Here is a 13,821-nt window from a genome sequence, read left to right as displayed (position 1 = left end):
TTAAATTATCAGTGGCTGAACATGTAACAGTCATCTTACACCATGGCCAAGATTTTCAAAAGTGACTAGCTATCTTAGAGCACCATAAAGGGGCATAGTTTATAGAAAGTGTGTGCTCAGCACTTTGAAAATCAGATCCCCTTTAAGGTATTTCAAGATGGGCATCCAAAAATCACTAGCCACTTTTTTAATTGGGCCATAGCTTAAATATATAATTCTTTTACATACTCCATGTATTAACACCTTCGATTGTTAAACCTCAAAATTTTAAAGCTCAATTTACTCTTCACTATTTATGTTACATGTTATGTTTTTACTTTTTGGATTTCTATCTTCTTGGATAGTGAAAATTATCCAGTGAATGTCACTTTTGTTTAGAGACAGTTTCCATTCAATTCCATTCTCAGGTTTTCATGCAGGATTTTGCAACAGTTTAGGTTGCAGTCAAGGCAGAAGAATATATTTGCTTTTTTAAATTTCTCATTAGAATTAAAAACCCCTACAAGATACTAGAAGATTTCTATTGGTTGCCTCTTATGGAAGTCTTGTAGAAATGAATAGAAAATTAATTTTCTACAGGGTTATTTTAAAATCCATCATAAGATCATATAAAATGATATCTTTGTTACAGAATTCTAAAGGATGGTTCAAAACTCATATGAAGAGGATTTTGTGCTTTATTAAATTCTGCAGGGATTGAGACTAATTTTTATAGAACCAAATTAAGTTTCTACCTAAAATTCTATTGTTTTTGTCCCCAGGCAATTCTTATAGCATTTCCTATAATAGAGTCTCCACCAATAAATTTTACAAAACCTAAATTTTGGGTTAAATTTGATCTGCATCTCTTTCAAAGGTTTAATGGTCAGATCAGGCACCCTAAAGGTTATAAGTTTAGCCAAATCTTACCCAGACGACATCTGGAGTCTGCAAAATTGGGAATGAAATTCCATAAGCACAGCCTCTCCCATGGTATTTTGCCACTTCCTGCTTCATGGACTAGCCTGAACCAAGGAGTGTAGAGACTCACAAAGAAGGTACTTTTAAAGTTATTTGTAGCCCTTTTGACTCTCACAAAAGGTTCAGTTAGGGCTAAAATTAGTTGAGAGTCTGAATGGACTTGTTTTATCCAAACTGGATCATCCATTATCTCAAATTTAGAGCCACCCAACAAAATCTTCTCCCACTGAGTTAAGACTTAAGTTTGTCTAGTTGATAAACAGGAGTATCCACAGCTGATTGTCTCTCTCTACTGTGGTTTTTATTTGCTTCACTTGTCTTTCCCCTCCATCCTTTTACCTATTCATTCCTCTCACAACTTCATTTAAAAGGGCTCGGCCTACAATTAAGACACAGGAAATAAGGAATTCTTTAGTCCTGGAAGGGAATTACATGCATTTCCACCTTTGAAATGACGGAGGATAAAAAGTGTAATGCAATCTGCTCCATAACATGACCCAGTCAGTTGCAGCGTATCCTGTAACATGATATAAAAGTAGCAGGGCTCTGTCTGAAGGCTACTGATAGCAGGGCTGGAGGGAAGAGGAAGGTTACAGCATTTTGCAAGCAAAGCGGTGGGCCCCGCCTGGCATCAGAAGGTGCTGCATTGTGGCTGTTCAATGGAGGGTGCATCCGTCAGATATTCATTATATAAAAACAGTGGTTTAGTATTATCATGCTTGGTGCTTTGTAAAGAGAGAATAAAACTTGGTCTGGTGACGTACATTAGAAATACAGTCTGAGCTGCAACCCCCTACTCAGGTATGTAATCCTTCCTCCCAAGTGGTCCCTCAAGTTCCTGCAAGTCAGGGTTGCATGGTCCTGTCCAGACCATGCTAGCTGAGGAAGGTTTCATTGTCAAAGTTACCATGTTTGGGACGTGACCCAGGGACTTCCCTCCCCTATCTCTGCCCAGAAAGCATGGGAGCTACTACACACTAAAAACGCAATGACTGGATCTTAATACAGAGAACGGAGAAGGCCTTGATTGATTAGAGAGATCTGGCTGGGCCAAAAAAGGAAGCCGCACCCTGGCAGGAATGTGGTGACTAGCCCTTGCAGCAAGCCAAGGTAAATGACAGATGCGGAAGAAGGGCAGCCTGGGAACACCTCCCCAGCCGTGCCCCTGTATCCCTGCCTCAGCTCTCCGGCCCCCCTAGAGCCGGCAGCTGCTGATGCAGGTTCGAGGCGAGGCTCCCCCCGCGGCCCCGCTCGGTGCCCCTTCGCCCGCTGAGAGGGGCTCGTCCCCGGCCGCCAATGGGGAGCGAGCGAGCTCCGGCGAGGCCCCGCCCCGGGATGCTGGGCTCGCTCTCCCCTTTGGCCTGCATGGCAGGGGCTGGCGCGACCCCCCCCGCCCCGCTCCCAGGCGCGCAGCCGCGGGGCGGCCCCCGCACGCCGGGGACATGCCGGCAGCGTCCCTCCTAATGGAGGCGGGCGGGACTCCCGCTGCAGCGCGCCGCGCCAGCCATGAGCAGCCCAGCCCGGGGAAATCCCACCCGAGCCCGCGAAGTACCCGGGAGACAGAACCACCCCCGGCCCGGGCCGCTGGGAAACACGGGGCACCCCCAAGTCAGCCAGCCGGGCCCGAGGGGATGGGGGGCAGCGGGTAACGGGGTGCCCGGCTTAGCGGGTGCTTGCCCCGAGCTCTGGGCGCTACTCGCCCCCAGGACCTTATGATTAAACTGTTTCGAGACAGTTTGAAGTAACCCCCCCCCCCCCCCCCAAGAAATGAAGGCAGCATCCAGGGGTTGAAAAGATCAGCTAAAGAGACTAGGAAATATCCCCGAAACACGGAGCGGATCGGGACCAGCCTCAGTGGTTATCTTAGGTGAACCGGCCCCTTGTCCCCCTTTGGGGCTTCTACAGGGAAATGCAGCCGACTGCGGATTTACACCCCCCTGCCCGAGATCAGAATCTGGCGCAGTGTGTTGGGTTTCTGTGGTCAAACGGGCAAAATTCCCTCCGTCCCAGCCGTTCGCCTCCTCCAGGCTCTGCCTGTGAGGTGCTCCTGGCTGTCACGTCCCAGAGCTCCGGTTCCAAACCCACAGCTTGGAGCCCAGGGACGCTCCGCTCCGCGAGCTGCCAGCCAGCTCCCCCCCCAGCCTGCAGCACTCCTGAGAATGCACACGAGCGCAGCGAACTAAATACGGTAACGCGCCGATCCCAAACACATTCCAAAGCTAGGGAGAAACGAGGGAATCTGGAGACAGTGTTGCACAAAAACTTTACAAGCATCTTGACCCAGAAGAAGAAAAAAAAAAAAACAGACTGCCGGAACAGCATTGCAAAGAGGGGCATTGCTTCTCCTGGGACCTCACTGCGTTGTCACAAGACCGGTTATTTTAAAAGAGATGGTAGGAGAGGGTAGAAGCCTGCTGGACTGAATCCCCCGCCCCGGAATCTGGTATCCCCTTGCATTGCACATTGTGGCCTAAAATCTGCTTTAGGGACCCGACCGTCTAGTATGCAACTTGACTTCATTCATTGCCAGTTGACTCAAGTTACCTAATATGATTGCAAGTGCTAGTCTACACATTTATCTTCACACAAGAGCTGCCAGTTTAACATCATTATTTTAACTCAATTTGGTTAAACTGGTTCAACCCCCTTTGTGGACACTCGTAATTCAATTTAACCCAGTCTTACACGGATTTAATTTAAATGAGCAAGAAATCAATTTAAGTTAAATCGATGTAAGCCGGATTTATATCAAGAGGCTACATAGGGGTTCGCATGGATACTCAATATTTAACCATACACCGTTATAAACTCGCCTAGTGCAGCTAGCCCAGCCCCAGACGTGGCACCCATGTTCGTTCCATGGCCATGGTTTAGCTGTAATCTGGAGTAGCACCACCCAAGTCAGTTATACCAGGGCAACGCAACAGGATAAGCCTGTGAAATGGAAGGTCACCAGGGAAGATGCGAGCAACTGGGGAACGATTTACTCAGTCAGGCGATCCAAGACCCATAGGAAGTCAGATCAGAAGAGACCACGTTCGAGTCTCAGTCCGAATCCCTCTGTTGCTGGAGTTGGGCAGGGATGGGATTTTTCTGTTTTTTGCTTTGGATCCCCCACCCTTTTCTTCATTATAAACCTACTCCTTTTACCATGAGCACCAATGTAATCATCACAGACCAATACTCAAAAACTAAAGAGTTAATTAATCCGTTTAGTGTTTAAGAGCTCAGCATTGGATGGTACTAGGTATGGGCCAAGCACAGAACAAAGAGATAGTGTCCCTGCCCTGAAGCGTTTACCTACGGGGCTCTTCCACCAAGCAAATAAAAACAAGGGGGAAAAAATCCTTTTAACAAAGTCCTGCAAATGTACCAAAGAGAGGGAAAGTCAAGCCTGTGTGGGGATTAGATTATAGGAGATTTGAACCCTGATGCGAGGCCCAACTCAAGGGAAGATTTATTAGAAATACACACATACTATTTTCCCCCATAAGGCCTTACTGTGATTGTATAATTTGTAAGAGGGTATCCTTGGTGGAGATCACATTTCACTTTAGAGACCAACAGTTTAACTTTGCTTATCTGAATCAGTTTTAATCTTAAAAGTCCTGAAGCCTTTTAATTCGGAGTCTTTAAAAATGGAATGAAATCCTAGTTCTAGTGAAAAATCGATGGGATATTTGCCATGGACCTCAAGGTCTCTGGGATTGGATCCCTGCTCTAGTTCAAACACAAGTTCCATGCAGGAATCACCACCAGGTGAAATTCTCCGGCCAGACTAGATGATCATAATGGTCCGGTCCATTAAGTAATGAAACGAAGTAGACCGATCGATCAGGACTGCCAACCCCACATGTTCAAAAGTTCGGAGTCGGGACCCACATGCTTAAAAATCATGAGGTTCCCCCAATAAGAGCTTTGGGGGGGTTTATTTGCCTTCTAGTTTCTAAACCTTTAGAGGGGACCTGGTCTCATTCCCAGACTTTTCTCCATAACAAAGAGTGCTCGGAAAAACATGTAAAACGGAAGTGGAGATTCGTATGGAAACCCTCGATTCCAGGAGGTAGGGCTTGAAAAAAACCAACAAGTATCAAGAAAAAAAATCCCCGGGAGTTGGCAACAGGGCAAACCTGCCAGCTGCCCGAAGCCCAGCATCCCCTCGGCCCGACTAGCTGGAAACGCGGGGGGAGTTTTCTGCGAACGGCCCCGTCCTGACCCGTCAGGCTACAGCCTTCCCCGCTGTGCCAAGGTGAGCTTTGGGGTCACCAGTGCCCGGTGTCCGCCAGCGGTCCGAGTCTAAGGCGTACACAGAAGGACCGGGGTATTTTAAGCAGCTGGACACAGACCGGCTACAGGGCGCGGACATCCTTCCCACCAAGCACAACGTTTCCACGGACCACCCCCCGTCCATCCCCAAAGGCTCCGGAGCGGATCCCCGTCCTAAGCCTGCAACTGGCCCTCTTAACCCACACCTCGGACGTGGCTTGATTCACTTGCGTCTGGGACCCGGCAGGGAATCGCTCCTGGGCCCCCCAGCCACTAGTCTGGGGATGAATTTGTTTGTTTAGTTATTTTAAACACACCATCGCCGCTGGAGGCTGAAAATTTTCCACTCCGCACGCTGCTCAGACCGGGATGGGCTGCGCAGTACGTGCAGTACTGCCCCCCCCCTCCGTGCCAGCGCCCCTGCCCGGCAATGAGGGGTCCCAGGAGGGAGCCGAGGGGACACAGCCGGGTCCCATCGCTGCCAGCCGCGCACCGGCTGAGGGAGCCAAAAGCAGGTAGCGGCTCCAGCCCACAAGGCTCCAAGGCGGGGGAAGATCATTTTTATTTCCCGGTTTTAAAACAGCCGCCCAGGACTCGCCCCCCCGGGAGCCGCGGCCACTGGGGATGCTCCATTGGGGGGGGGGGAATTCTAGGGTTTTCAGCCCCGCCTCGGCCAAACTGGGTCCGGCCCGAATGACATTGAGCCCTCTCCCAGCCAGACCGGGGGGCAAGCTGATGTCCCCGGCAGAGCCGCCCTATCCCTGGGCGCAGACCAGCCACCCTGCCCCATACCATCCCCGTGCCATGGGGCTCGGCCGGGGCGCGTCCCCCGCCAAAGGGAGACCGCCCAGGGCTGCAGGCAGGAGGATGCGTTGAGCAGAAAGCGCCTGGAAAGCAGAGACCTCCCCCAGCCCGCTCGCGCCTCCCCCAAGTCCCGCTTCCCTCCAAAACGGCCGTGCACTCGCACCCCCACCCCCGCCGGAAGGTCCCGGAGCCGGGGAAGCTCCCCCGGCCCCGCCGGCCCCCTAGTCACCTTGCTCCCCGACTCCATGGTGCTGCGCCCGCGCGCTCTCTCCAAAGGAAGCTACGCCGCGCCGCGCCGAGCCCAGCCGGCCACGCTACCGCCGGAGCTCCGGCCCCAGGCGCCGAGCTGCGTCCCGTACGCACAGCGAGTCCCCGGGCGGGCTGCTGCCTCTGCCGCGCGCCGCGCTCGGAACGTGTTGTACAAAACCTGCTCTCGCGGCTCATTGACCCGGCTTAAGTGTGTGTCGCGAGCGCCCTCCTGATTGGCTGGCCAGTGAGGGACACGGGGGTGTGTCGAGGGTGTGTAGTTGGCTGACCGGAGGGGGAGGGGAGCGGGGTCCTGAGTGGCTGGCCCGGCTGTCTGTCATAGCACCCGGCCCCACGCTCGCTCCGCACGGCAAGGGGGGGGCGGATTTTGTTCCTATTTTTAATGCACTGACTGAGCCAACTGCAGGCTCCCGCGGGCCCGCCTCGGCTCTCTGCCCCCAGCCCTGATCCCCCAGGAGCTCGCTGCAGAGGCGAGCCTGGAAACACGAGGGCAGCATTGCAATCCCTGAAGCTCTATCCTTGCCGTGCAGAATGCTCCTGGCTGGGCCCGTCCCCAGCTGTTCGCTCTTCCTAGGGGCGCCTGCTTGGCCTTTCGCTGATAGGCCAGCAGCCTTAGAGACTATTCCGGCCTGGCCTGGCCAGAGACAGATTTAAAGGTGCTACGCTCCTCCCATGGACACTCTCTCTCACATACACACGCCACAACCACCTCATTTATAAAAGGGTCTGTCCGGGGGAAAGGAACAGGGCCTGCAATTCATTCCTTGCTCGGTACCAAACTCCTCCCTTTGCAATTCACTCAGCCCTTGGCGATGTTGTGCTGGAGCAGAGAGGGCGTGTGTGTGTGTGGGGGGGGTAGAATTGCCAACTTGAAACGGTGTTTTCACACTAGAGTTTCTCCTGTTGTGTTTTCATCCCTCGGTGACTTCGCTGTTGTGAATTTTCGGCCGCTCACTGCACCTGCTGAGCTTAAAGATGGAGCTGGCTCCTCTGCTGAAAGGAGATTTTTGCTCCGTCTGCTGGACGCTCTCACACAGGACACTGACTCTATTCCACACTTCACGCAATGAAAACAAAACATATTTTCCCCACCCCCTTGCTCCGGGTCCCTTCCCCAGCAGAGGGAAAAGAACGGAGTAAAATCACCCATTGTTGACTAACAATCAATCTTGCCAGGACCGCAGGTTAAATACTAATATAAGAAAGACAGACAGCAAAGGAGCTCTTGGGCATGTCGTTTTGATTGGCATTTTGAAATCTGCTACAGTCGGCCCTGTGCGTGACTAGGATCACTGAGTAAACATGAGAAATGAATTTTAATTTCCTGTGGAAATGTTTTAGCTCTGTAAAAAGTGAATACTAGCAAATTGATAAACGCGAGGACAAAGCAAAGTGATGGCATCAATGCGCTTTCTTATAACTGTAAAGCATTAAAAAAAAAAAAAAAAAAACCAGGAACCTGCATCTACTATAGTCGTGCCCAGGGATAAAGGTGGCAGTGAATTGCCAGATCTCATCAGATCCTGTCTCTGACAGCAGTCAGCACCAGATGAAGGGGCAATAAATGCCATAGTGGGCAATTTCTTCCTAATCCTAACCCCTCTCATACAAACAATCGTAGGGGATTTATCCTTTCTAAACATTGTGTGCGTTTTTAAACCTCGCTAATATAAATCTGGAGACATTCTACTACCCCATCATCCCTTTCAATGGAGAGAGATCCCCACTGGATTGCTTACCACATGCTGAACCTGTACATCGGGGCAGAGAAGACTAAAATCCAGAATTTCCAGTTCCCAGGAATTTTTGTCATTTTGAAATTTTGTTTCGGGTGGATTCATGCAGAAAACAGATTTTTCTAAACTTCTCAGAACTGAGGATTCCAAAAATTTCATTTAGGAAACATGGCAACATGTTGTTTCCAAAACACTTTTCATCCCAGAACCCCAGCAACTAAGTGATCTTGACATGATTGATGCCAGTGTTTCACTACTGCCGGTATCTAAATAGCAGTCATGAAACTGACAAGAATCATATCAATTTCACTCCAAGAGATTCCAGGATCTGGGCAGCCCTGCCATGCAGACTGCCTCAGAGCTGTGGACCCCAGAGCTTCCAAATTCCCTGGCCAGCTGGCTCCCCACTCTGCCTGGCTCCCGCATCCTGGGGGAGAAAGACCACATGGTGGAGCTGCCCCGGAGCAGATGATCATGGGGTCCCCAGCCCTGGGGCTGACTGCACAGTGGCAGTCTGGAGCCACAGATCCTTGAAAGCCCTGAGGTCTTCAGAAGCCCACTAGGTGCCCTGGCTCAGAACCAGGCAGATTTCCATCCAAACCCTGCCTGCGGGTTGACTAAATATTTTTGTAAAATATTTCAGGTTTGACAAATCAGCATTTTCTAATGAAAATTTCTGACCACTTCTATGTAGGAGTTCTCCATGCTAATCAACCAGATCTTTGCCATTGTCTGCAATGGGTGTAGGCTCAGCCCCTTGGAGTGCCTTCTAGCTGATCAGGTCACATGAGACGCAGACTCTGAAATATCTGCCTTTTGCATCTGGGCATCTTGATCCAGATTACTTTAAAATCTTGGGCCAGCAAATCTTTGTGAAACACGAGGAAGAGAGGGAGGGAGAGGAGACCTTTTCACAGTGTATATGTGACAGGATGCATGTACACTGACTCCTCCCTTCTTCAACAATCCATGGACCTGCCTGTCTCTTGCATGGACATAAAAGGTGAGGGTGTGGAGTATTGATCTGGGGATTACCCTCATGGCACAAAGAGATGACAATCTTTGTTTGTTTCCTTGGGAAACCCTGCATTTCTTCCCTTTAAAGGAAGGTGGTAGGAGATAATCTTACTAGGGAAAATCATGGAGAAGTGCGGATGGAGGGAAATTTATAGGGGCTTTGTAAATACAGAGGCAATAATCCCCCTTTGTGCTGAGTAAGGCTGGTCCATAGTGTTTACAGGGGGATTTAAGGGATATTTGCTAGTTCAATCCTTTGAGTGGGTGGGTAGACAAGCTATTAATAATTATGTAGAATGCATACGTTTCTAACTGCTAGTCCAGGTGTGCAGAGACACCAGCCAGTTTTTTCAGTGTCAGTTGGTATATGTGCAATATGGGAGGGATTCGATATTCCATTTGACAAAACAAAATCTGGCCTTTTCCCTCTCCTTTTGGATTCAGTGCTGGTGAAAGGTGTTAGCCTGGCAGTGCTGGAAACTGGACTCCTCTGTCCACGCAACAGGGACAGGAGCACTGCAAGCTTGTCTCACTATGCCATCCCCCACCACCCCTTATTCTGAGCTGGAAGGGTCGCTACTGGAGGTGAGAGGAGGTTTCCATGATTCACTCATCTTGACCTTTCTGCTGAGATTGGTAACAAGAGGGCCAATTTTGATCGTTTCTATGACACAGACCCTTGAGATGAGCTACCTTTCTAAGGAGCTACACTCAAAGAAGCCAAGTCAGCAAAACACTTGCTGAATACAGCTGGAGCAGTGTGGGCTAATGGCTGGAGTAATGGACTAGGATACAGGAGAGCCAGGTGCTACTCTGGGCTCTGCTACTAGCCTGCTGGGGGACCCAGGCAAGTCATCTTACCTCTCCGTGCCTCGGTTTCCCCACAATGATATCGGCCTCCATTGTATAGCACTTTGAGCTCTACTGATGAAAAGAGTTAGGCATTATTATTATTAAGCTCATGCTCAGAGTTAAACACATGCATATGTGGTTAGATAAACTGGGGCCAGCGTCTGCAATTTATTTCACATATGCAACATAAAAGCTTTCAGATTTCAGCCTCTAAAGTTGAACTATGAACCTGGGTCATTTTTCGATCACTGACCTAGAAGTGGAAGGCTCAGTTTGCCAGTAGCACTCCTGTGATTCATCCAGTTGCCCTGAGCCTGACCATCTCTAATGAATTACCAGCTAACATTTATATAGTACACTGCTTATAAAGATATACACCGGACAGGACCCAGCAGAGAAGGGGGCTTTGGTCACCAGGTGTATATCCTCTTGCAGACAGACTGGTTATTCATGCTCCCATGTAGTGACTTAGCGGATGCAAACATATGTAAATAAGAAAGAATGAATCACTAACTCTTATCAGAATGTGTCTGGACTCATCTAGTGAGCAATATGTAAACTCAAAGGGATATATACGGAAATCTGACATTGGCACGTCTTGCCCAAAAGAGGACTGGTCACATGACTGACAGTCAGGCTTCTATAGATCGATCTCTACCAGCATTCCAGGAAGTCGGCTTCATTCTATTTCCATAGACGCAACACCTTGGCATTGCAAAACAAAGTCTCTGGCTGTATATTCCAGACACACCTGACACTTTCCACTTCCCTCTGCCACTCACAGTCCTTCCTGCCTGTTAACAAATGTTTTGAAACACAACAAGAGAACAAATATCTTGTGAAAGTTTTTATGACATTATAGTCTTAGTAATGCTGGTGAGCACGCAGACAGCTTTCACCTGGCCAGAGCTCCAGGAAGACATTCACTAAACAATTCTCCCTTGAAAGGTAGACAAGGTAATTTAGTACTGGTGAAAGAGATCAGATTGACAGGCCTGGTGACTGACACTGTTCATCCACAGAGGGTTTGTAGTCCTGAAGTGATTGCCAACAAACTCGAGGTAATGGACACAATTAGCTGCTAGTCTGGACACTGACTTTGATTCACTCGCATTAAAACAGGATCACAAACTCTAGTCTGAACATACCCAGAAAAAAAAAAAAGTGGCAGTAAAACTTCCCCTGCCTGAACCCTGATCTGGACACAACTCCTCTATGAAGATGGGCACTTCCATCTCTGTGGTACAGCCAGTCCACCAGGGCTGGAACAAAACCCCACCTATTTATTTATATAGGCCCCTGAATAGCCATTACTAATATAGACTGAATTAGAACCAGTGACTCTCAGGTGAAAACCCATCACATCCCATTACCAACCCCTTCTAATAAATAGTTTGTTTAAAACAAATATGTTTTCTTTTAACGAATGGATCTGACCGCTATTAAGTGCTTGTCCCTTTGGATAAACTTGTTTAAAGCTACAGTCAGATGCGTTAGTTCCATTTGAGCTGATATTTGTACAGTACTGTGTCCAGTTTTGGGCCCTACACTACAAGAAGGATGTGGAAAAATTGGAAAGAGTCCAGTGGAGGGCAACAAAAATGATTAGGGGGCCGGAGTACATGATTTATGAGGAGAGGCTGAGGGAACTGGGATTGTTTAGTCTGCAGAAGAGAAGAATGAGGGGGGATTTGATAGCTGCTTCCAACTACCTGAAAGGGGGTTCCAAAGAGGATGGAGCTAGACTGTTCTCAGTGGTACCTGATGACAGAACAAGGAGTAATGCTCTCAAGTTGCAGGGGGAGGGGGGGAGGTTTAGGTTGGATATTAGGAAAACCTTTTTCACTAGGAGGGTGGTGAAGCACTGGAATGGGTTACCTAGGGAGGTGGTGGAATCTCCTTCCTTAGAGGTTTTTAAGGTCAGGCTTGACAAAGCCCTGGCTGGGATGATTTAGTTGGGAATTGGTCCTGCTTTGAGCAGGGGGTTGGACTAGATGACCTCCTGAGGTCCCTTCCAACCCTGAGATTCTATGATTCTATTCTATGATTCTATGAGATAAAGCCCAGCAGAGACTTGTGGTGGCGGTCTTCACAGACCAGATCAGCTTCCAGACTGCTGCACTGGATAGCACAGTATGGGGAGGAGGTGAGCAGCCCTCAATGGTGAAAGAACAGGTTCAGGACTATTTAGAAAAGCTGGCCAAGCACAGGTTCATGGGTCCGGATGCGCTGCATCCGATGGTACTGAGGAATTGGCTGATGTGATTGCAGAGCCATTAGCCATTATCTTTTAAAACTCGTGGCGACCATGGGAGGTCCTGGACAATTGGCAAAAGGCTAATGTAGTGCCCATCTTTAAAAAAGGGAAGAAGGAGAATCCGGGGAACTACAGGCCAGTCAGCCTCACCTCAGTCCCTGGAAAAATCATAGAGCAGGACCTCAAGGAATCCATTTTGAAGCACTTAGAGGCGAGGAAGGTGATCAGGAACAGTCAACATGGATTTACCAAGGACAAGTCATGCCTGACCAACCTGATTGCCTTCTATGATGAGATAACTGGCTCTGTGGATGAGGGGAAAGCAGTGGATCTGTTATTCCTTGACTTTAGCAAAGCTTTTGATACGGCCTCCCACAATATTCTTGCCAGCAAGTTAAAGAAGTATGGATTGGATGAATGGACTATAAGGTGGATAGAAAGCTGGCTAGATTGTCAGGCTCAACAGGTAGTGATCAACAGCTCAATGTCTAGTTGGCAGCCAGTATCAAGCGGAGTGCCCCCGGGGTTGGTCCTGTTTGTTCAACATCTTCATTAATGATCTGGATGATGGGATGGATTTCACCCTCAGCAAGTTCGCAGATGACACTAAGCTGAGGGGAGAGGTAGATAAGCTGGAGGATAGGACTAGGGTCCAGAGTGACCTAGACAAATTGGAGGATTGGGCCAAAAGAAATCTGATGAGATTCAACAAGGACAAGTGCAGAGTCCTGCACTTAGGATGGAAGAATCCCATGCACTGCCACAGGCTGGGGGCTGACTGGTTAAGTGGCAGTTCTGCAGAAAAGGACCTGGGGATTACAGTGGACGAGAAGCTGGATATGAGTCAACAATGTGCCCTTATTGCCAAGAAGGCTAATGGCATATTGGGCTGCATTAGGAGGAGCATTGCCAGCTGTCATAACTATAAAGGGAAGGGTGACAGCTCTCCTGTGTACAGTGCTATGGAATCCCTCCTAGCCAGAGACTCCAAATCCTTTTACCTGTAAAGGGTTAAGAAGCTCGGGTAACCTGGCTGACACCTGACCCCAAGGACCAATAAGGGGACAAGATACTTTCAAATCTTGGGGGGGGAAAGGCTTTTGTGTGTGTCCTTTGTTTAAGGGGTGGTTCGCTCTTGGGACTGAGAGGGACCAGACATCAATCCAGGTTCTCCCCATCTTTCTAAACAAGTCTCTCTTATTTCAAAATTTTAAGTAAAAGCCAGGCAAGGCGTCTTAGATTTACTTTGTTTTCTCAACTTGTAAATGTACCTTTTACTAAAGTGCTTATCTTGTTTGCTATACTTTGAACCTAAGACAGAGGGGATTCCTCTGAGCTCTTTAAGTTTGATTACCCTGTAAAGTTATTTTCCATACTGATTTTGCAGAGATGATTTTTACCTTTTGCTTTAATTAAAAGCCTTCTTTTTAAAAACCTGATTGATTTCTCCTTGTTTTAAGATCCAAAGGGGGTTTGGATCTGTATTCACCAGGAGTTGGTGAAAGGAAGGAGGGGGGAAGGGTCAATTTCTCCTTGTTTAAAATCCAAGGAGTTCGGATCTGTATTCACCAGGGAATTGGTGAAAGGTTTCTCAAGGCTTCCCAGGGAGGGAATTCTTAAGATGGTGGCAGCGGACCAGAGCTAAGCTGGTAGATAAGCTTA

The sequence above is a fragment of the Emys orbicularis genome, chromosome 22 (genome assembly GCF_028017835.1).
Source record: "Emys orbicularis isolate rEmyOrb1 chromosome 22, rEmyOrb1.hap1, whole genome shotgun sequence".
NCBI classification, from domain to species: Eukaryota; Metazoa; Chordata; order Testudines; family Emydidae; genus Emys; species Emys orbicularis.
Note: the sequence above shows the minus strand (reverse complement) of the source record.